We start from the raw sequence: 21,287 nt of genomic DNA on the forward strand, positions 1-21,287 counted from the left end.
CGGGGGGGGGGGTGGAACGAGCAGCTGTCTACCCTTAGCAGGAGGGTTGCTGATTAATTACCTCTCCTGCTGCTGCTGCTGCTGGCTGTCCAGCAGCAGACTGAAGGTGGCTGCTGCTGTGCGCAGGTATATAAAGGCTCAGAGCCTATTATGACACGCGCAGCCAGCGTTCCATTGCCACATTCCGTCTACTGCAGGCGGGATACCTGGATGGCTGAATGTCACTGAGAAGCTCACAGAGACCGCCATAAGCAACAGTTTAAAAGAATGCCACAGACTAATCAACCAAACTTTTTGGGTTGGTTTCTCTTTTATAGTCTGCAGGCATTAAATGAAAGAAGTCAGTGTTCCAGCAGAGGGAGACAACGTTTCAGAAAAGGCATTGTAGCAAACCAAAAAAGAAATTTTAAGCGCAGCAGAGTAACCAGCTCACATACCTGTTAGCTCAGGTGAGTTTAAAAGGCTGCTGTTGATAACAAGGGCATTTGCTAAATAGATGGTGTGTGTGCAACAATATACTGAAAGGTCAATTATATTGTGCAGCTTATCTCACCACCTGTAGTTATTTAGGTGAAAGCTCCAAAATGCTTGCCTAATATGTCTGTTTATCCAAAAGGAAGTATAGAGGGAGAGCTAGATAGATAGCATTGCATTACATTACATTACATGGCAATGCAATGCACAGTTGCTGAAGTTGAACCAAAATGAGCTTGTCATCTGGCTTCTGCAACTTTTAACATGAAAAATCCAATGAGGAGAAGAAAAGCAAAGCCAAAGAGTCCATCCCAAAATCCGACAAACAAGCAAAATGAACAAAAAGCATTGAATTCAATTCTTTCTGATTTTAGAAACTGCATTAAAGAAGGGGTGCACCGGTCCTGGAGATACTGCAATACCAGGTCAATGCGTGGAGTGGACAGAGCAAGCTCTTTTTCCATCTCCCTGTTCTAAAAATCCATTTAATATATGGTCCCCAGATAGGGGACGTATCAGATATTAAACTGATAAGAACAGATACTACACTTGATCTTAGCCAAAAGGCCGAGAAGCGATAACCAGAATTGGTTTCCGACTACGGTGCCACCCAAGGATTCTGAAAAGTCCATTTGTGGAGATGGCCACCTGGACTCCCGTTAAGAAGACATGCTGTCAACCTCTAGATCCCTCACATGCCTGCACTTTTCGGCTTGCTGCTGCTGCAATCCACGCGTTTTAGATCTGCATAACTCCACCTCTTTTAGCACAGTACCCTCAACCCCCGGCTGTTCCCACCCGCCTCAACACCGTTGGAAGGGAGGAGAACCAATTAAGGCGGGGGGGGGGTGGAACGAGCAGCTGTCTACCCTTAGCAGGAGGGTTGCTGATTAATTACCTCTCCTGCTGCTGCTGCTGCTGGCTGTCCAGCAGCAGACTGAAGGTGGCTGCTGCTGTGCGCAGGTATATAAAGGCTCAGAGCCTATTATGACACGCGCAGCCAGCGTTCCATTGCCACATTCCGTCTACTGCAGGCGGGATACCTGGATGGCTGAATGTCACTGAGAAGCTCACAGAGACCGCCATAAGCAACAGTTTAAAAGAATGCCACAGACTAATCAACCAAACTTTTTGGGTTGGTTTCTCTTTTATAGTCTGCAGGCATTAAATGAAAGAAGTCAGTGTTCCAGCAGAGGGAGACAACGTTTCAGAAAAGGCATTGTAGCAAACCAAAAAAGAAATTTTAAGCGCAGCAGAGTAACCAGCTCACATACCTGTTAGCTCAGGTGAGTTTAAAAGGCTGCTGTTGATAACAAGGGCATTTGCTAAATAGATGGTGTGTGTGCAACAATATACTGAAAGGTCAATTATATTGTGCAGCTTATCTCACCACCTGTAGTTATTTAGGTGAAAGCTCCAAAATGCTTGCCTAATATGTCTGTTTATCCAAAAGGAAGTATAGAGGGAGAGCTAGATAGATAGCATTGCATTACATTACATTACATGGCAATGCAATGCACAGTTGCTGAAGTTGAACCAAAATGAGCTTGTCATCTGGCTTCTGCAACTTTTAACATGAAAAATCCAATGAGGAGAAGAAAAGCAAAGCCAAAGAGTCCATCCCAAAATCCGACAAACAAGCAAAATGAACAAAAAGCATTGAATTCAATTCTTTCTGATTTTAGAAACTGCATTAAAGAAGGGGTGCACCGGTCCTGGAGATACTGCAATACCAGGTCAATGCGTGGAGTGGACAGAGCAAGCTCTTTTTCCATCTCCCTGTTCTAAAAATCCATTTAATATATGGTCCCCAGATAGGGGACGTATCAGATATTAAACTGATAAGAACAGATACTACACTTGATCTTAGCCAAAAGGCCGAGAAGCGATAACCAGAATTGGTTTCCGACTACGGTGCCACCCAAGGATTCTGAAAAGTCCATTTGTGGAGATGACCACCTGGACTCCCGTTAAGAAGACATGCTGTCAACCTCTAGATCCCTCACATGCCTGCACTTTTCGGCTTGCTGCTGCTGCAATCCACGCGTTTTAGATCTGCATAACTCCACCTCTTTTAGCACAGTACCCTCAACCCCCGGCTGTTCCCACCCGCCTCAACACCGTTGGAAGGGAGGAGAACCAATTAAGGCGGGGGGGGGGGTGGAACGAGCAGCTGTCTACCCTTAGCAGGAGGGTTGCTGATTAATTACCTCTCCTGCTGCTGCTGCTGCTGGCTGTCCAGCAGCAGACTGAAGGTGGCTGCTGCTGTGCGCAGGTATATAAAGGCTCAGAGCCTATTATGACACGCGCAGCCAGCGTTCCATTGCCACATTCCGTCTACTGCAGGCGGGATACCTGGATGGCTGAATGTCACTGAGAAGCTCACAGAGACCGCCATAAGCAACAGTTTAAAAGAATGCCACAGACTAATCAACCAAACTTTTTGGGTTGGTTTCTCTTTTATAGTCTGCAGGCATTAAATGAAAGAAGTCAGTGTTCCAGCAGAGGGAGACAACGTTTCAGAAAAGGCATTGTAGCAAACCAAAAAAGAAATTTTAAGCGCAGCAGAGTAACCAGCTCACATACCTGTTAGCTCAGGTGAGTTTAAAAGGCTGCTGTTGATAACAAGGGCATTTGCTAAATAGATGGTGTGTGTGCAACAATATACTGAAAGGTCAATTATATTGTGCAGCTTATCTCACCACCTGTAGTTATTTAGGTGAAAGCTCCAAAATGCTTGCCTAATATGTCTGTTTATCCAAAAGGAAGTATAGAGGGAGAGCTAGATAGATAGCATTGCATTACATTACATTACATGGCAATGCAATGCACAGTTGCTGAAGTTGAACCAAAATGAGCTTGTCATCTGGCTTCTGCAACTTTTAACATGAAAAATCCAATGAGGAGAAGAAAAGCAAAGCCAAAGAGTCCATCCCAAAATCCGACAAACAAGCAAAATGAACAAAAAGCATTGAATTCAATTCTTTCTGATTTTAGAAACTGCATTAAAGAAGGGGTGCACCGGTCCTGGAGATACTGCAATACCAGGTCAATGCATGGAGTGGACAGAGCAAGCTCTTTTTCCATCTCCCTGTTCTAAAAATCCATTTAATATATGGTCCCCAGATAGGGGACGTATCAGATATTAAACTGATAAGAACAGATACTACACTTGATCTTAGCCAAAAGGCCGAGAAGCGATAACCAGAATTGGTTTCCGACTACGGTGCCACCCAAGGATTCTGAAAAGTCCATTTGTGGAGATGGCCACCTGGACTCCCGTTAAGAAGACATGCTGTCAACCTCTAGATCCCTCACATGCCTGCACTTTTCGGCTTGCTGCTGCTGCAATCCACGCGTTTTAGATCTGCATAACTCCACCTCTTTTAGCACAGTACCCTCAACCCCCGGCTGTTCCCACCCGCCTCAACACCGTTGGAAGGGAGGAGAACCAATTATGGCGGGGGGGGGGTGGAACGAGCAGCTGTCTACCCTTAGCAGGAGGGTTGCTGATTAATTACCTCTCCTGCTGCTGCTGCTGGCTGTCCATCAGCAGACTGAAGGTGGCTGCTGCTGTGCGCAGGTATATAAAGGCTCAGAGCCTATTATGACACGCGCAGCCAGCGTTCCATTGCCACATTCCGTCTACTGCAGGCGGGATACCTGGATGGCTGAATGTCACTGAGAAGCTCACAGATACCGCCATAAGCAACAGTTTAAAAGAATGCCACAGACTAATCAACCAAACTTTTTGGGTTGGTTTCTCTTTTATAGTCTGCAGGCATTAAATGAAAGAAGTCAGTGTTCCAGCAGAGGGAGACAACGTTTCAGAAAAGGCATTGTAGCAAACCAAAAAAGAAATTTTAAGCGCAGCAGAGTAACCAGCTCACATACCTGTTAGCTCAGGTGAGTTTAAAAGGCTGCTGTTGATAACAAGGGCATTTGCTAAATAGATGGTGTGTGTGCAACAATATACTGAAAGGTCAATTATATTGTGCAGCTTATCTCACCACCTGTAGTTATTTAGGTGAAAGCTCCGAAATGCTTGCCTAATATGTCTGTTTATCCAAAAGGAAGTATAGAGGGAGAGCTAGATAGATAGCATTGCATTACATTACATTACATGGCAATGCAATGCACAGTTGCTGAAGTTGAACCAAAATGAGCTTGTCATCTGGCTTCTGCAACTTTTAACATGAAAAATCCAATGAGGAGAAGAAAAGCAAAGCCAAAGAGTCCATCCCAAAATCCGACAAACAAGCAAAATGAACAAAAAGCATTGAATTCAATTCTTTCTGATTTTAGAAACTGCATTAAAGAAGGGGTGCACCGGTCCTGGAGATACTGCAATACCAGGTCAATGCGTGGAGTGGACAGAGCAAGCTCTTTTTCCATCTCCCTGTTCTAAAAATCCATTTAATATATGGTCCCCAGATAGGGGACGTATCAGATATTAAACTGATAAGAACAGATACTACACTTGATCTTAGCCAAAAGGCCGAGAAGCGATAACCAGAATTGGTTTCCGACTACGGTGCCACCCAAGGATTCTGAAAAGTCCATTTGTGGAGATGGCCACCTGGACTCCCGTTAAGAAGACATGCTGTCAACCTCTAGATCCCTCACATGCCTGCACTTTTCGGCTTGCTGCTGCTGCAATCCACGCGTTTTAGATCTGCATAACTCCACCTCTTTTAGCACAGTACCCTCAACCCCCGGCTGTTCCCACCCGCCTCAACACCGTTGGAAGGGAGGAGAACCAATTAAGGCGGGGGGGGGGTGGAACGAGCAGCTGTCTACCCTTAGCAGGAGGGTTGCTGATTAATTACCTCTCCTGCTGCTGCTGCTGCTGGCTGTCCAGCAGCAGACTGAAGGTGGCTGCTGCTGTGCGCAGGTATATAAAGGCTCAGAGCCTATTATGACACGCGCAGCCAGCGTTCCATTGCCACATTCCGTCTACTGCAGGCGGGATACCTGGATGGCTGAATGTCACTGAGAAGCTCACAGAGACCGACATAAGCAACAGTTTAAAAGAATGCCACAGACTAATCAACCAAACTTTTTGGGTTGGTTTCTCTTTTATAGTCTGCAGGCATTAAATGAAAGAAGTCAGTGTTCCAGCAGAGGGAGACAACGTTTCAGAAAAGGCATTGTAGCAAACCAAAAAATAAATTTTAAGCGCAGCAGAGTAACTAGCTCACATACCTGTTAGCTCAGGTGAGTTTGAAAGGCTGCTGTTGATAACAAGGGCATTTGCTAAATAGATGGTGTGTGTGCAACAATATACTGAAAGGTCAATTATATTGTGCAGCTTATCTCACCACCTGTAGTTATTTAGGTGAAAGCTCCAAAATGCTTGCCTAATATGTCTGTTTATAAAAAAGGAAGTATAGAGGGAGAGCTAGATAGATAGCATTGCATTACATTACATTACATGGCAATGCAATGCACAGTTGCTGAAGTTGAACCAAAATGAGCTTGTCATCTGGCTTCTGCAACTTTTAACATGAAAAATCCAATGAGGAGAAGAAAAGCAAAGCCAAAGAGTCCATCCCAAAATCCGACAAACAAGCAAAATGAACAAAAAGCATTGAATTCAATTCTTTCTGATTTTAGAAACTGCATTAAAGAAGGGGTGCACCGGTCCTGGAGATACTGCAATACCAGGTCAATGCGTGGAGTGGACAGAGCAAGCTCTTTTTCCATCTCCCAGTTCTAAAAATCCATTTAATATATGGTCCCCAGATAGGGGACGTATCAGATATTAAACTGATAAGAACAGATACTACACTTGATCTTAGCCAAAAGGCCGAGAAGCGATAACCAGAATTGGTTTCCGACTACGGTGCCACCCAAGGATTCTGAAAAGTCCATTTGTGGAGATGGCCACCTGGACTCCCGTTAAGAAGACATGCTGTCAACCTCTAGATCCCTCACATGCCTGCACTTTTCGGCTTGCTGCTGCTGCAATCCACGCGTTTTAGATCTGCATAACTCCACCTCTTTTAGCACAGTACCCTCAACCCCCGGCTGTTCCCACCCGCCTCAACACCGTTGGAAGGGAGGAGAACCAATTAAGGCGGGGGGGGGTGGAACGAGCAGCTGTCTACCCTTAGCAGGAGGGTTGCTGATTAATTACCTCTCCTGCTGCTGCTGCTGCTGGCTGTCCAGCAGCAGACTGAAGGTGGCTGCTGCTGTGCGCAGGTATATAAAGGCTCAGAGCCTATTATGACACGCGCAGCCAGCGTTCCATTGCCACATTCCGTCTACTGCAGGCGGGATACCTGGATGGCTGAATGTCACTGAGAAGCTCACAGAGACCGCCATAAGCAACAGTTTAAAAGAATGCCACAGACTAATCAACCAAACTTTTTGGGTTGGTTTCTCTTTTATAGTCTGCAGGCATTAAATGAAAGAAGTCAGTGTTCCAGCAGAGGGAGACAACGTTTCAGAAAAGGCATTGTAGCAAACCAAAAAAGAAATTTTAAGTGCAGCAGAGTAACCAGCTCACATACCTGTTAGCTCAGGTGAGTTTAAAAGGCTGCTGTTGATAACAAGGGCATTTGCTAAATAGATGGTGTGTGTGCAACAATATACTGAAAGGTCAATTATATTGTGCAGCTTATCTCACCACCTGTAGTTATTTAGGTGAAAGCTCCAAAATGCTTGCCTAATATGTCTGTTTATCCAAAAGGAAGTATAGAGGGAGAGCTAGATAGATAGCATTGCATTACATTACATTACATGGCAATGCAATGCACAGTTGCTGAAGTTGAACCAAAATGAGCTTGTCATCTGGCTTCTGCAACTTTTAACATGAAAAATCCAATGAGGAGAAGAAAAGCAAAGCCAAAGAGTCCATCCCAAAATCCGACAAACAAGCAAAATGAACAAAAAGCATTGAATTCAATTCTTTCTGATTTTAGAAACTGCATTAAAGAAGGGGTGCACCGGTCCTGGAGATACTGCAATACCAGGTCAATGCGTGGAGTGGACAGAGCAAGCTCTTTTTCCATCTCCCTGTTCTAAAAATCCATTTAATATATGGTCCCCAGATAGGGGACGTATCAGATATTAAACTGATAAGAACAGATACTACACTTGATCTTAGCCAAAAGGCCGAGAAGCGATAACCAGAATTGGTTTCCGACTACGGTGCCACCCAAGGATTCTGAAAAGTCCATTTGTGGAGATGGCCACCTGGACTCCCGTTAAGAAGACATGCTGTCAACCTCTAGATCCCTCACATGCCTGCACTTTTCGGCTTGCTGCTGCTGCAATCCACGCGTTTTAGATCTGCATAACTCCACCTCTTTTAGCACAGTACCCTCAACCCCCGGCTGTTCCCACTCGCCTCAACACCGTTGGAAGGGAGGAGAACCAATTAAGGCGGGGGGGGGGGTGGAACGAGCAGCTGTCTACCCTTAGCAGGAGGGTTGCTGATTAATTACCTCTCCTGCTGCTGCTGCTGGCTGTCCAGCAGCAGACTGAAGGTGGCTGCTGCTGTGCGCAGGTATATAAAGGCTCAGAGCCTATTATGACACGCGCAGCCAGCGTTCCATTGCCACATTCCGTCTACTGCAGGCGGGATACCTGGATGGCTGAATGTGACTGAGAAGCTCACAGAGACCGCCATAAGCAACAGTTTAAAAGAATGCCACAGACTAATCAACCAAACTTTTTGGGTTGGTTTCTCTTTTATAGTCTGCAGGCATTAAATGAAAGAAGTCAGTGTTCCAGCAGAGGGAGACAACGTTTCAGAAAAGGCATTGTAGCAAACCAAAAAAGAAATTTTAAGCGCAGCAGAGTAACCAGCTCACATACCTGTTAGCTCAGGTGAGTTTAAAAGGCTGCTGTTGATAACAAGGGCATTTGCTAAATAGATGGTGTGTGTGCAACAATATACTGAAAGGTCAATTATATTGTGCAGCTTATCTCACCACCTGTAGTTATTTAGGTGAACGCTCCAAAATGCTTGCCTAATATGTCTGTTTATCCAAAAGGAAGTATAGAGGGAGAGCTAGATAGATAGCATTGCATTACATTACATTACATGGCAATGCAATGCACAGTTGCTGAAGTTGAACCAAAATGAGCTTGTCATCTGGCTTCTGCAACTTTTAACATGAAAAATCCAATGAGGAGAAGAAAAGCAAAGCCAAAGAGTCCATCCCAAAATCCGACAAACAAGCAAAATGAACAAAAAGCATTGAATTCAATTCTTTCTGATTTTAGAAACTGCATTAAAGAAGGGGTGCACCGGTCCTGGAGATACTGCAATACCAGGTCAATGCGTGGAGTGGACAGAGCAAGCTCTTTTTCCATCTCCCTGTTCTAAAAATCCATTTAATATATGGTCCCCAGATAGGGGACGTATCAGATATTAAACTGATAAGAACAGATACTACACTTGATCTTAGCCAAAAGGCCGAGAAGCGATAACCAGAATTGGTTTCCGACTACGGTGCCACCCAAGGATTCTGAAAAGTCCATTTGTGGAGATGGCCACCTGGACTCCCGTTAAGAAGACATGCTGTCAACCTCTAGATCCCTCACATGCCTGCACTTTTCGGCTTGCTGCTGCTGCAATCCACGCGTTTTAGATCTGCATAACTCCACCTCTTTTAGCACAGTACCCTCAACCCCCGGCTGTTCCCACCCGCCTCAACACCGTTGGAAGGGAGGAGAACCAATTAAGGCGGGGGGGGGGGGTGGAACGAGCAGCTGTCTACCCTTAGCAGGAGGGTTGCTGATTAATTACCTCTCCTGCTGCTGCTGCTGCTGGCTGTCCAGCAGCAGACTGAAGGTGGCTGCTGCTGTGCGCAGGTATATAAAGGCTCAGAGCCTATTATGACACGCGCAGCCAGCGTTCCATTGCCACATTCCGTCTACTGCAGGCGGGATACCTGGATGGCTGAATGTCACTGAGAAGCTCACAGAGACCGCCATAAGCAACAGTTTAAAAGAATGCCACAGACTAATCAACCAAACTTTTTGGGTTGGTTTCTCTTTTATAGTCTGCAGGCATTAAATGAAAGAAGTCAGTGTTCCAGCAGAGGGAGACAACGTTTCAGAAAAGGCATTGTAGCAAACCAAAAAAGAAATTTTAAGCGCAGCAGAGTAACCAGCTCACATACCTGTTAGCTCAGGTGAGTTTAAAAGGCTGCTGTTGATAACAAGGGCATTTGCTAAATAGATGGTGTGTGTGCAACAATATACTGAAAGGTCAATTATATTGTGCAGCTTATCTCACCACCTGTAGTTATTTAGGTGAAAGCTCCAAAATGCTTGCCTAATATGTCTGTTTATCCAAAAGGAAGTATAGAGGGAGAGCTAGATAGATAGCATTGCATTACATTACATTACATGGCAATGCAATGCACAGTTGCTGAAGTTGAACCAAAATGAGCTTGTCATCTGGCTTCTGCAACTTTTAACATGAAAAATCCAATGAGGAGAAGAAAAGCAAAGCCAAAGAGTCCATCCCAAAATCCGACAAACAAGCAAAATGAACAAAAAGCATTGAATTCAATTCTTTCTGATTTTAGAAACTGCATTAAAGAAGGGGTGCACCGGTCCTGGAGATACTGCAATACCAGGTCAATGCGTGGAGTGGACAGAGCAAGCTCTTTTTCCATCTCCCTGTTCTAAAAATCCATTTAATATATGGTCCCCAGATAGGGGACGTATCAGATATTAAACTGATAAGAACAGATACTACACTTGATCTTAGCCAAAAGGCCGAGAAGCGATAACCAGAATTGGTTTCCGACTACGGTGCCACCCAAGGATTCTGAAAAGTCCATTTGTGGAGATGGCCACCTGGACTCCCGTTAAGAAGACATGCTGTCAACCTCTAGATCCCTCACATGCCTGCACTTTTCGGCTTGCTGCTGCTGCAATCCACGCGTTTTAGATCTGCATAACTCCACCTCTTTTAGCACAGTACCCTCAACCCCCGGCTGTTTCCACCCGCCTCAACACCGTTGGAAGGGTGGAGAACCAATTAAGGCGGGGGGGGGGTGGAACGAGCAGCTGTCTACCCTTAGCAGGAGGGTTGCTGATTAATTACCTCTCCTGCTGCTGCTGCTGGCTGTCCAGCAGCAGACTGAAGGTGGCTGCTGCTGTGCGCAGGTATATAAAGGCTCAGAGCCTATTATGACACGCGCAGCCAGCGTTCCATTGCCACATTCCGTCTACTGCAGGCGGGATACCTGGATGGCTGAATGTGACTGAGAAGCTCACAGAGACCGCCATAAGCAACAGTTTAAAAGAATGCCACAGACTAATCAACCAAACTTTTTGGGTTGGTTTCTCTTTTATAGTCTGCAGGCATTAAATGAAAGAAGTCAGTGTTCCAGCAGAGGGAGACAACGTTTCAGAAAAGGCATTGTAGCAAACCAAAAAATAAATTTTAAGCGCAGCAGAGTAACCAGCTCACATACCTGTTAGCTCAGGTGAGTTTAAAAGGCTGCTGTTGATAACAAGGGCATTTGCTAAATAGATGGTGTGTGTGCAACAATATACTGAAAGGTCAATTATATTGTGCAGCTTATCTCACCACCTGTAGTTATTTAGGTGAACGCTCCAAAATGCTTGCCTAATATGTCTGTTTATCCAAAAGGAAGTATAGAGGGAGAGCTAGATAGATAGCATTGCATTACATTACATTACATGGCAATGCAATGCACAGTTGCTGAAGTTGAACCAAAATGAGCTTGTCATCTGGCTTCTGCAACTTTTAACATGAAAAATCCAATGAGGAGAAGAAAAGCAAAGCCAAAGAGTCCATCCCAAAATCCGACAAACAAGCAAAATGAACAAAAAGCATTGAATTCAATTCTTTCTGATTTTAGAAACTGCATTAAAGAAGGGGTGCACCGGTCCTGGAGATACTGCAATACCAGGTCAATGCGTGGAGTGGACAGAGCAAGCTCTTTTTCCATCTCCCTGTTCTAAAAATCCATTTAATATATGGTCCCCAGATAGGGGACGTATCAGATATTAAACTGATAAGAACAGATACTACACTTGATCTTAGCCAAAAGGCCGAGAAGCGATAACCAGAATTGGTTTCCGACTACGGTGCCACCCAAGGATTCTGAAAAGTCCATTTGTGGAGATGGCCACCTGGACTCCCGTTAAGAAGACATGCTGTCAACCTCTAGATCCCTCATATGCCTGCACTTTTCGGCTTGCTGCTGCTGCAATCCACGCGTTTTAGATCTGCATAACTCCACCTCTTTTAGCACAGTACCCTCAACCCCCGGCTGTTCCCACCCGCCTCAACACCGTTGGAAGGGAGGAGAACCAATTAAGGCGGGGGGGGGGGTGGAAAGAGCAGCTGTCTACCCTTAGCAGGAGGGTTGCTGATTAATTACCTCTCCTGCTGCTGCTGCTGCTGGCTGTCCAGCAGCAGACTGAAGGTGGCTGCTGCTGTGCGCAGGTATATAAAGGCTCAGAGCCTATTATGACACGCGCAGCCAGCGTTCCATTGCCACATTCCGTCTACTGCAGGCGGGATACCTGGATGGCTGAATGTCACTGAGAAGCTCACAGAGACCGCCATAAGCAACAGTTTAAAAGAATGCCACAGACTAATCAACCAAACTTTTTGGGTTGGTTTCTCTTTTATAGTCTGCAGGCATTAAATGAAAGAAGTCAGTGTTCCAGCAGAGGGAGACAACGTTTCAGAAAAGGCATTGTAGCAAACCAAAAAAGAAATTTTAAGCGCAGCAGAGTAACCAGCTCACATACCTGTTAGCTCAGGTGAGTTTAAAAGGCTGCTGTTGATAACAAGGGCATTTGCTAAATAGATGGTGTGTGTGCAACAATATACTGAAAGGTCAATTATATTGTGCAGCTTATCTCACCACCTGTAGTTATTTAGGTGAAAGCTCCAAAATGCTTGCCTAATATGTCTGTTTATCCAAAAGGAAGTATAGAGGGAGAGCTAGATAGATAGCATTGCATTACATTACATTACATGGCAATGCAATGCACAGTTGCTGAAGTTGAACCAAAATGAGCTTGTCATCTGGCTTCTGCAACTTTTAACATGAAAAATCCAATGAGGAGAAGAAAAGCAAAGCCAAAGAGTCCATCCCAAAATCCGACAAACAAGCAAAATGAACAAAAAGCATTGAATTCAATTCTTTCTGATTTTAGAAACTGCATTAAAGAAGGGGTGCACCGGTCCTGGAGATACTGCAATACCAGGTCAATGCGTGGAGTGGACAGAGCAAGCTCTTTTTCCATCTCCCTGTTCTAAAAATCCATTTAATATATGGTCCCCAGATAGGGGACGTATCAGATATTAAACTGATAAGAACAGATACTACACTTGATCTTAGCCAAAAGGCCGAGAAGCGATAACCAGAATTGGTTTCCGACTACGGTGCCACCCAAGGATTCTGAAAAGTCCATTTGTGGAGATGGCCACCTGGACTCCCGTTAAGAAGACATGCTGTCAACCTCTAGATCCCTCACATGCCTGCACTTTTCGGCTTGCTGCTGCTGCAATCCACGCGTTTTAGATCTGCATAACTCCACCTCTTTTAGCACAGTACCCTCAACCCCCGGCTGTTCCCACCCGCCTCAACACCGTTGGAAGGGAGGAGAACCAATTAAGGCGGGGGGGGGGGTGGAACGAGCAGCTGTCTACCCTTAGCAGGAGGGTTGCTGATTAATTACCTCTCCTGCTGCTGCTGCTGGCTGTCCAGCAGCAGACTGAAGGTGGCTGCTGCTGTGCGCAGGTATATAAAGGCTCAGAGCCTATTATGACACGCGCAGCCAGCGTTCCATTGCCACATTCCGTCTACTGCAGGCGGGATACCTGGATGGCTGAATGTGACTGAGAAGCTCACAGAGACCGCCATAAGCAACAGTTTAAAAGAATGCCACAGACTAATCAACCAAACTTTTTGGGTTGGTTTCTCTTTTATAGTCTGCAGGCATTAAATGAAAGAAGTCAGTGTTCCAGCAGAGGGAGACAACGTTTCAGAAAAGGCATTGTAGCAAACCAAAAAAGAAATTTTAAGCGCAGCAGAGTAACCAGCTCACATACCTGTTAGCTCAGGTGAGTTTAAAAGGCTGCTGTTGATAACAAGGGCATTTGCTAAATAGATGGTGTGTGTGCAACAATATACTGAAAGGTCAATTATATTGTGCAGCTTATCTCACCACCTGTAGTTATTTAGGTGAACGCTCCAAAATGCTTGCCTAATATGTCTGTTTATCCAAAAGGAAGTATAGAGGGAGAGCTAGATAGATAGCATTGCATTACATTACATTACATGGCAATGCAATGCACAGTTGCTGAAGTTGAACCAAAATGAGCTTGTCATCTGGCTTCTGCAACTTTTAACATGAAAAATCCAATGAGGAGAAGAAAAGCAAAGCCAAAGAGTCCATCCCAAAATCCGACAAACAAGCAAAATGAACAAAAAGCATTGAATTCAATTCTTTCTGATTTTAGAAACTGCATTAAAGAAGGGGTGCACCGGTCCTGGAGATACTGCAATACCAGGTCAATGCGTGGAGTGGACAGAGCAAGCTCTTTTTCCATCTCCCTGTTCTAAAAATCCATTTAATATATGGTCCCCAGATAGGGGACGTATCAGATATTAAACTGATAAGAACAGATACTACACTTGATCTTAGCCAAAAGGCCGAGAAGCGATAACCAGAATTGGTTTCCGACTACGGTGCCACCCAAGGATTCTGAAAAGTCCATTTGTGGAGATGGCCACCTGGACTCCCGTTAAGAAGACATGCTGTCAACCTCTAGATCCCTCACATGCCTGCACTTTTCGGCTTGCTGCTGCTGCAATCCACGCGTTTTAGATCTGCATAACTCCACCTCTTTTAGCACAGTACCCTCAACCCCCGGCTGTTCCCACCCGCCTCAACACCGTTGGAAGGGAGGAGAACCAATTAAGGCGGGGGGGGGGGTGGAACGAGCAGCTGTCTACCCTTAGCAGGAGGGTTGCTGATTAATTACCTCTCCTGCTGCTGCTGCTGCTGGCTGTCCAGCAGCAGACTGAAGGTGGCTGCTGCTGTGCGCAGGTATATAAAGGCTCAGAGCCTATTATGACACGCGCAGCCAGCGTTCCATTGCCACATTCCGTCTACTGCAGGCGGGATACCTGGATGGCTGAATGTCACTGAGAAGCTCACAGAGACCGCCATAAGCAACAGTTTAAAAGAATGCCACAGACTAATCAACCAAACTTTTTGGGTTGGTTTCTCTTTTATAGTCTGCAGGCATTAAATGAAAGAAGTCAGTGTTCCAGCAGAGGGAGACAACGTTTCAGAAAAGGCATTGTAGCAAACCAAAAAAGAAATTTTAAGCGCAGCAGAGTAACCAGCTCACATACCTGTTAGCTCAGGTGAGTTTAAAAGGCTGCTGTTGATAACAAGGGCATTTGCTAAATAGATGGTGTGTGTGCAACAATATACTGAAAGGTCAATTATATTGTGCAGCTTATCTCACCACCTGTAGTTATTTAGGTGAAAGCTCCAAAATGCTTGCCTAATATGTCTGTTTATCCAAAAGGAAGTATAGAGGGAGAGCTAGATAGATAGCATTGCATTACATTACATTACATGGCAATGCAATGCACAGTTGCTGAAGTTGAACCAAAATGAGCTTGTCATCTGGCTTCTGCAACTTTTAACATGAAAAATCCAATGAGGAGAAGAAAAGCAAAGCCAAAGAGTCCATCCCAAAATCCGACAAACAAGCAAAATGAACAAAAAGCATTGAATTCAATTCTTTCTGATTTTAGAAACTGCATTAAAGAAGGGGTGCACCGGTCCTGGAGATACTGCAATACCAGGTCAATGCGTGGAGTGGACAGAGCAAGCTCTTTTTCCATCTCCCTGTTCTAAAAATCCATTTAATATATGGTCCCCAGATAGGGGACGTATCAGATATTAAACTGATAAGAACAGATACTACACTTGATCTTAGCCAAAAGGCCGAGAAGCGATAACCAGAATTGGTTTCCGACTACGGTGCCACCCAAGGATTCTGAAAAGTCCATTTGTGGAGATGGCCACCTGGACTCCCGTTAAGAAGACATGCTGTCAACCTCTAGATCCCTCACATGCCTGCACTTTTCGGCTTGCTGCTGCTGCAATCCACGCGTTTTAGATCTGCATAACTCCACCTCTTTTAGCACAGTACCCTCAACCCCCGGCTGTTTCCACCCGCCTCAACACCGTTGGAAGGGAGGAGAACCAATTAAGGCGGGGGGGGGGGTGGAACGAGCAGCTGTCTACCCTTAGCAGGAGGGTTGCTGATTAATTACCTCTCCTGCTGCTGCTGCTGGCTGTCCAGCAGCAGACTGAAGGTGGCTGCTGCTGTGCGCAGGTATATAAAGGCTCAGAGCCTATTATGACACGCGCAGCCAGCGTTCCATTGCCACATTCCGTCTACTGCAGGCGGGATACCTGGATGGCTGAATGTCACTGAGAAGCTCACAGAGACCGCCATAAGCAACAGTTTAAAAGAATGCCACAGACTAATCAACCAAACTTTTTGGGTTGGTTTCTCTTTTATAGTCTGCAGGCATTAAATGAAAGAAGTCAGTGTTCCAGCAGAGGGAGACAACGTTTCAGAAAAGGCATTGTAGCAAACCAAAAAAGAAATTTTAAGCGCAGCAGAGTAACCAGCTCACATACCTGTTAGCTCAGGTGAGTTTAAAAGGCTGCTGTTGATAACAAGGGCATTTGCTAAATAGATGGTGTGTGTGCAACAATATACTGAAAGGTCAATTATATTGTGCAGCTTATCTCACCACCTGTAGTTATTTAGGTGAAAGCTCCAAAATGCTTGCCTAATATGTCTGTTTATCCAAAAGGAAGTATAGAGGGAGAGCTAGATAGATAGCATTGCATTACATTACATTACATGGCAATGCAATGCACAGTTGCTGAAGTTGAACCAAAATGAGCTTGTCATCTGGCTTCTGCAACTTTTAACATGAAAAATCCAATGAGGAGAAGAAAAGCAAAGCCAAAGAGTCCATCCCAAAATCCGACAAACAAGCAAAATGAACAAAAAGCATTGAATTCAATTCTTTCTGATTTTAGAAACTGCATTAAAGAAGGGGTGCACCGGTCCTGGAGATACTGCAATACCAGGTCAATGCGTGGAGTGGACAGAGCAAGCTCTTTTTCCATCTCCCTGTTCTAAAAATCCATTTAATATATGGTCCCCAGATAGGGGACGTATCAGATATTAAACTGATAAGAACAGATACTACACTTGATCTTAGCCAAAAGGCCGAGAAGCGATAACCAGAATTGGTTTCCGACTACGGTGCCACCCAAGGATTCTGAAAAGTCCATTTGTGGAGATGGCCACCTGGACTCCCGTTAAGAGGACATGCTGTCAACCTCTAGATCCCTCACATGCCTGCACTTTTCGGCTTGCTGCTGCTGCAATCCACGCGTTTTAGATCTGCATAACTCCACCTCTTTTAGCACAGTACCCTCAACCCCCGGCTGTTCCCACCCGCCTCAACACCGTTGGAAGAGAGGAGAACCAATTAAGGCGGGGGGGGGGTGGAACGAGCAGCTGTCTACCCTTAGCAGGAGGGTTGCTGATTAATTACCTCTCCTGCTGCTGCTGCTGCTGGCTGTCCAGCAGCAGACTGAAGGTGGCTGCTGCTGTGCGCAGGTATATAAAGGCTCAGAGCCTATTATGACACGCGCAGCCAGCGTTCCATTGCCACATTCCGTCTACTGCAGGCGGGATACCTGGATGGCTGAATGTCACTGAGAAGCTCACAGAGACCGCCATAAGCAACAGTTTAAAAGAATGCCACAGACTAATCAACCAAACTTTTTGGGTTGGTTTCTCTTTTATAGTCTGCAGGCATTAAATGAAAGAAGTCAGTGTTCCAGCAGAGGGAGACAACGTTTCAGAAAAGGCATTGTAGCAAACCAAAAAAGAAATTTTAAGCGCAGCAGAGTAACCAGCTCACATACCTGTTAGCTCAGGTGAGTTTAAAAGGCTGCTGTTGATAACAAGGGCATTTGCTAAATAGATGGTGTGTGTGCAACAATATACTGAAAGGTCAATTATATTGTGCAGCTTATCTCACCACCTGTAGTTATTTAGGTGAAAGCTCCAAAATGCTTGCCTAATATGTCTGTTTATCCAAAAGGAAGTATAGAGGGAGAGCTAGATAGATAGCATTGCATTACATTACATTACATGGCAATGCAATGCACAGTTGCTGAAGTTGAACCAAAATGAGCTTGTCATCTGGCTTCTGCAACTTTTAACATGAAAAATCCAATGAGGAGAAGAAAAGCAAAGCCAAAGAGTCCATCCCAAAATCCGACAAACAAGCAAAATGAACAAAAAGCATTGAATTCAATTCTTTCTGATTTTAGAAACTGCATTAAAGAAGGGGTGCACCGGTCCTGGAGATACTGCAATACCAGGTCAATGCGTGGAGTGGACAGAGCAAGCTCTTTTTCCATCTCCCTGTTCTAAAAATCCATTTAATATATGGTCCCCAGATAGGGGACGTATCAGATATTAAACTGATAAGAACAGATACTACACTTGATCTTAGCCAAAAGGCCGAGAAGCGATAACCAGAATTGGTTTCCGACTACGGTGCCACCCAAGGATTCTGAAAAGTCCATTTGTGGAGATGGCCACCTGGACTCCCGTTAAGAAGACATGCTGTCAACCTCTAGATCCCTCACATGCCTGCACTTTTCGGCTTGCTGCTGCTGCAATCCACGCGTTTTAGATCTGCATAACTCCACCTCTTTTAGCACAGTACCCTCAACCCCCGGCTGTTCCCACCCGCCTCAACACCGTTGGAAGGGAGGAGAACCAATTAAGGCGGGGGGGGGGGTGGAACGAGCAGCTGTCTACCCTTAGCAGGAGGGTTGCTGATTAATTACCTCTCCTGCTGCTGCTGCTGGCTGTCCAGCAGCAGACTGAAGGTGGCTGCTGCTGTGCGCAGGTATATAAAGGCTCAGAGCCTATTATGACACGCGCAGCCAGCGTTCCATTGCCACATTCCGTCTACTGCAGGCGGGATACCTGGATGGCTGAATGTGACTGAGAAGCTCACAGAGACCGCCATAAGCAACAGTTTAAAAGAATGCCACAGACTAATCAACCAAACTTTTTGGGTTGGTTTCTCTTTTATAGTCTGCAGGCATTAAATGAAAGAAGTCAGTGTTCCAGCAGAGGGAGACAACGTTTCAGAAAAGGCATTGTAGCAAACCAAAAAAGAAATTTTAAGCGCAGCAGAGTAACCAGCTCACATACCTGTTAGCTCAGGTGAGTTTAAAAGGCTGCTGTTGATAACAAGGGCATTTGCTAAATAGATGGTGTGTGTGCAACAATATACTGAAAGGTCAATTATATTGTGCAGCTTATCTCACCACCTGTAGTTATTTAGGTGAACGCTCCAAAATGCTTGCCTAATATGTCTGTTTATCCAAAAGGAAGTATAGAGGGAGAGCTAGATAGATAGCATTGCATTACATTACATTACATGGCAATGCAATGCACAGTTGCTGAAGTTGAACCAAAATGAGCTTGTCATCTGGCTTCTGCAACTTTTAACATGAAAAATCCAATGAGGAGAAGAAAAGCAAAGCCAAAGAGTCCATCCCAAAATCCGACAAACAAGCAAAATGAACAAAAAGCATTGAATTCAATTCTTTCTGATTTTAGAAACTGCATTAAAGAAGGGGTGCACCGGTCCTGGAGATACTGCAATACCAGGTCAATGCGTGGAGTGGACAGAGCAAGCTCTTTTTCCATCTCCCTGTTCTAAAAATCCATTTAATATATGGTCCCCAGATAGGGGACGTATCAGATATTAAACTGATAAGAACAGATACTACACTTGATCTTAGCCAAAAGGCCGAGAAGCGATAACCAGAATTGGTTTCCGACTACGGTGCCACCCAAGGATTCTGAAAAGTCCATTTGTGGAGATGGCCACCTGGACTCCCGTTAAGAAGACATGCTGTCAACCTCTAGATCCCTCACATGCCTGCACTTTTCGGCTTGCTGCTGCTGCAATCCACGCGTTTTAGATCTGCATAACTCCACCTCTTTTAGCACAGTACCCTCAACCCCCGGCTGTTCCCACCCGCCTCAACACCGTTGGAAGGGAGGAGAACCAATTAAGGCGGGGGGGGGGGTGGAACGAGCAGCTGTCTACCCTTAGCAGGAGGGTTGCTGATTAATTACCTCTCCTGCTGCTGCTGCTGCTGGCTGTCCAGCAGCAGACTGAAGGTGGCTGCTGCTGTGCGCAGGTATATAAAGGCTCAGAGCCTATTATGACACGCGCAGCCAGCGTTCCATTGCCACATTCCGTCTACTGCAGGCGGGATACCTGGATGGCTGAATGTCACTGAGAAGCTCACAGAGACCGCCATAAGCAACAGTTTAAAAGAATGCCACAGACTAATCAACCAAACTTTTTGGGTTGGTTTCTCTTTTATAGTCTGCAGGCATTAAATGAAAGAAGTCAGTGTTCCAGCAGAGGGAGACAACGTTTCAGAAAAGGCATTGTAGCAAACCAAAAAAGAAATTTTAAGCGCAGCAGAGTAACCAGCTCACATACCTGTTAGCTCAGGTGAGTTTAAAAGGCTGCTGTTGATAACAAGGGCATTTGCTAAATAGATGGTGTGTGTGCAACAATATACTGAAAGGTCAATTATATTGTGCAGCTTATCTCACCACCTGTAGTTATTTAGGTGAAAGCTCCAAAATGCTTGCCTAATATGTCTGTTTATCCAAAAGGAAGTATAGAGGGAGAGCTAGATAGATAGCATTGCATTACATTACATTACATGGCAATGCAATGCACAGTTGCTGAAGTTGAACCAAAATGAGCTTGTCATCTGGCTTCTGCAACTTTTAACATGAAAAATCCAATGAGGAGAAGAAAAGCAAAGCCAAAGAGTCCATCCCAAAATCCGACAAACAAGCAAAATGAACAAAAAGCATTGAATTCAATTCTTTCTGATTTTAGAAACTACATTAAAGAAGGGGTGCACCGGTCCTGGAGATACTGCAATACCAGGTCAATGCGTGGAGTGGACAGAGCAAGCTCTTTTTCCATCTCCCTGTTCTAAAAATCCATTTAATATATGGTCCCCAGATAGGGGACGTATCAGATATTAAACTGATAAGAACAGATACTACACTTGATCTTAGCCAAAAGGCCGAGAAGCGATAACCAGAATTGGTTTCCGACTACGGTGCCACCCAAGGATTCTGAAAAGTCCATTTGTGGAGATGGCCACCTGGACTCCCGTTAAGAAGACATGCTGTCAACCTCTAGATCCCTCACATGCCTGCACTTTTCGGCTTGCTGCTGCTGCAATCCACGCGTTTTAGATCTGCATAACTCCACCTCTTTTAGCACAGTACCCTCAACCCCCGGCTGTTTCCACCCGCCTCAACACCGTTGGAAGGGAGGAGAACCAATTAAGGCGGGGGGGGGGGTGGAACGAGCAGCTGTCTACCCTTAGCAGGAGGGTTGCTGATTAATTACCTCTCCTGCTGCTGCTGCTGGCTGTCCAGCAGCAGACTGAAGGTGGCTGCTGCTGTGCGCAGGTATATAAAGGCTCAGAGCCTATTATGACACGCGCAGCCAGCGTTCCATTGCCACATTCCGTCTACTGCAGGCGGGATACCTGGATGGCTGAATGTCACTGAGAAGCTCACAGAGACCGCCATAAGCAACAGTTTAAAAGAATGCCACAGACTAATCAACCAAACTTTTTGGGTTGGTTTCTCTTTTATAGTCTGC

General features: G+C 45.2%; 16 non-coding genes across 16 annotated transcripts; all 16 read right to left on the bottom strand.

Moving 5' to 3' along the window:
* Window positions 1–862: 862 nt before the first annotated feature.
* Window positions 863–1,053, bottom strand: LOC141195516 (U2 spliceosomal RNA). Its single transcript, XR_012268102.1, has one exon. It is a non-coding gene; the product is annotated as a U2 spliceosomal RNA (small nuclear RNA).
* A 1,120-nt stretch (window positions 1,054–2,173) lies between these two features.
* Window positions 2,174–2,364, bottom strand: LOC141195517 (U2 spliceosomal RNA). The gene has a single exon (XR_012268103.1). It is a non-coding gene; the product is annotated as a U2 spliceosomal RNA (small nuclear RNA).
* A 1,121-nt stretch (window positions 2,365–3,485) lies between these two features.
* Window positions 3,486–3,676, bottom strand: LOC141195748 (U2 spliceosomal RNA). The gene has a single exon (XR_012268326.1). It is a non-coding gene; the product is annotated as a U2 spliceosomal RNA (small nuclear RNA).
* Window positions 3,677–4,793: 1,117 nt separating this feature from the next.
* On the bottom strand, window positions 4,794–4,984 carry LOC141195518 (U2 spliceosomal RNA). The gene has a single exon (XR_012268104.1). It is a non-coding gene; the product is annotated as a U2 spliceosomal RNA (small nuclear RNA).
* Window positions 4,985–6,104: 1,120 nt separating this feature from the next.
* LOC141196758 (U2 spliceosomal RNA) lies at window positions 6,105–6,295 on the bottom strand. The gene has a single exon (XR_012269155.1). It is a non-coding gene; the product is annotated as a U2 spliceosomal RNA (small nuclear RNA).
* Window positions 6,296–7,414: 1,119 nt separating this feature from the next.
* On the bottom strand, window positions 7,415–7,605 carry LOC141195519 (U2 spliceosomal RNA). Its single transcript, XR_012268105.1, has one exon. It is a non-coding gene; the product is annotated as a U2 spliceosomal RNA (small nuclear RNA).
* A 1,118-nt stretch (window positions 7,606–8,723) lies between these two features.
* On the bottom strand, window positions 8,724–8,914 carry LOC141195520 (U2 spliceosomal RNA). Its single transcript, XR_012268106.1, has one exon. It is a non-coding gene; the product is annotated as a U2 spliceosomal RNA (small nuclear RNA).
* Window positions 8,915–10,036: 1,122 nt separating this feature from the next.
* On the bottom strand, window positions 10,037–10,227 carry LOC141195521 (U2 spliceosomal RNA). Its single transcript, XR_012268107.1, has one exon. It is a non-coding gene; the product is annotated as a U2 spliceosomal RNA (small nuclear RNA).
* A 1,117-nt stretch (window positions 10,228–11,344) lies between these two features.
* On the bottom strand, window positions 11,345–11,535 carry LOC141195523 (U2 spliceosomal RNA). The gene has a single exon (XR_012268109.1). It is a non-coding gene; the product is annotated as a U2 spliceosomal RNA (small nuclear RNA).
* A 1,121-nt stretch (window positions 11,536–12,656) lies between these two features.
* LOC141195524 (U2 spliceosomal RNA) lies at window positions 12,657–12,847 on the bottom strand. The gene has a single exon (XR_012268110.1). It is a non-coding gene; the product is annotated as a U2 spliceosomal RNA (small nuclear RNA).
* Window positions 12,848–13,965: 1,118 nt separating this feature from the next.
* LOC141195525 (U2 spliceosomal RNA) lies at window positions 13,966–14,156 on the bottom strand. The gene has a single exon (XR_012268111.1). It is a non-coding gene; the product is annotated as a U2 spliceosomal RNA (small nuclear RNA).
* Window positions 14,157–15,277: 1,121 nt separating this feature from the next.
* LOC141195526 (U2 spliceosomal RNA) lies at window positions 15,278–15,468 on the bottom strand. Its single transcript, XR_012268112.1, has one exon. It is a non-coding gene; the product is annotated as a U2 spliceosomal RNA (small nuclear RNA).
* Window positions 15,469–16,586: 1,118 nt separating this feature from the next.
* On the bottom strand, window positions 16,587–16,777 carry LOC141195527 (U2 spliceosomal RNA). Its single transcript, XR_012268113.1, has one exon. It is a non-coding gene; the product is annotated as a U2 spliceosomal RNA (small nuclear RNA).
* A 1,120-nt stretch (window positions 16,778–17,897) lies between these two features.
* On the bottom strand, window positions 17,898–18,088 carry LOC141195528 (U2 spliceosomal RNA). Its single transcript, XR_012268114.1, has one exon. It is a non-coding gene; the product is annotated as a U2 spliceosomal RNA (small nuclear RNA).
* Window positions 18,089–19,206: 1,118 nt separating this feature from the next.
* Window positions 19,207–19,397, bottom strand: LOC141195529 (U2 spliceosomal RNA). The gene has a single exon (XR_012268115.1). It is a non-coding gene; the product is annotated as a U2 spliceosomal RNA (small nuclear RNA).
* Window positions 19,398–20,518: 1,121 nt separating this feature from the next.
* Window positions 20,519–20,709, bottom strand: LOC141195530 (U2 spliceosomal RNA). Its single transcript, XR_012268116.1, has one exon. It is a non-coding gene; the product is annotated as a U2 spliceosomal RNA (small nuclear RNA).
* Between the last annotated feature and the right edge of the window lie 578 nt (window positions 20,710–21,287).

Source organism: Phyllobates terribilis, unplaced genomic scaffold, assembly GCF_046119375.1.
Source record: "Phyllobates terribilis strain yellow unplaced genomic scaffold, ASM4611937v1 Scaffold_74__1_contigs__length_7073193, whole genome shotgun sequence".
NCBI lineage: Eukaryota > Metazoa > Chordata > Amphibia > Anura > Dendrobatidae > Phyllobates > Phyllobates terribilis.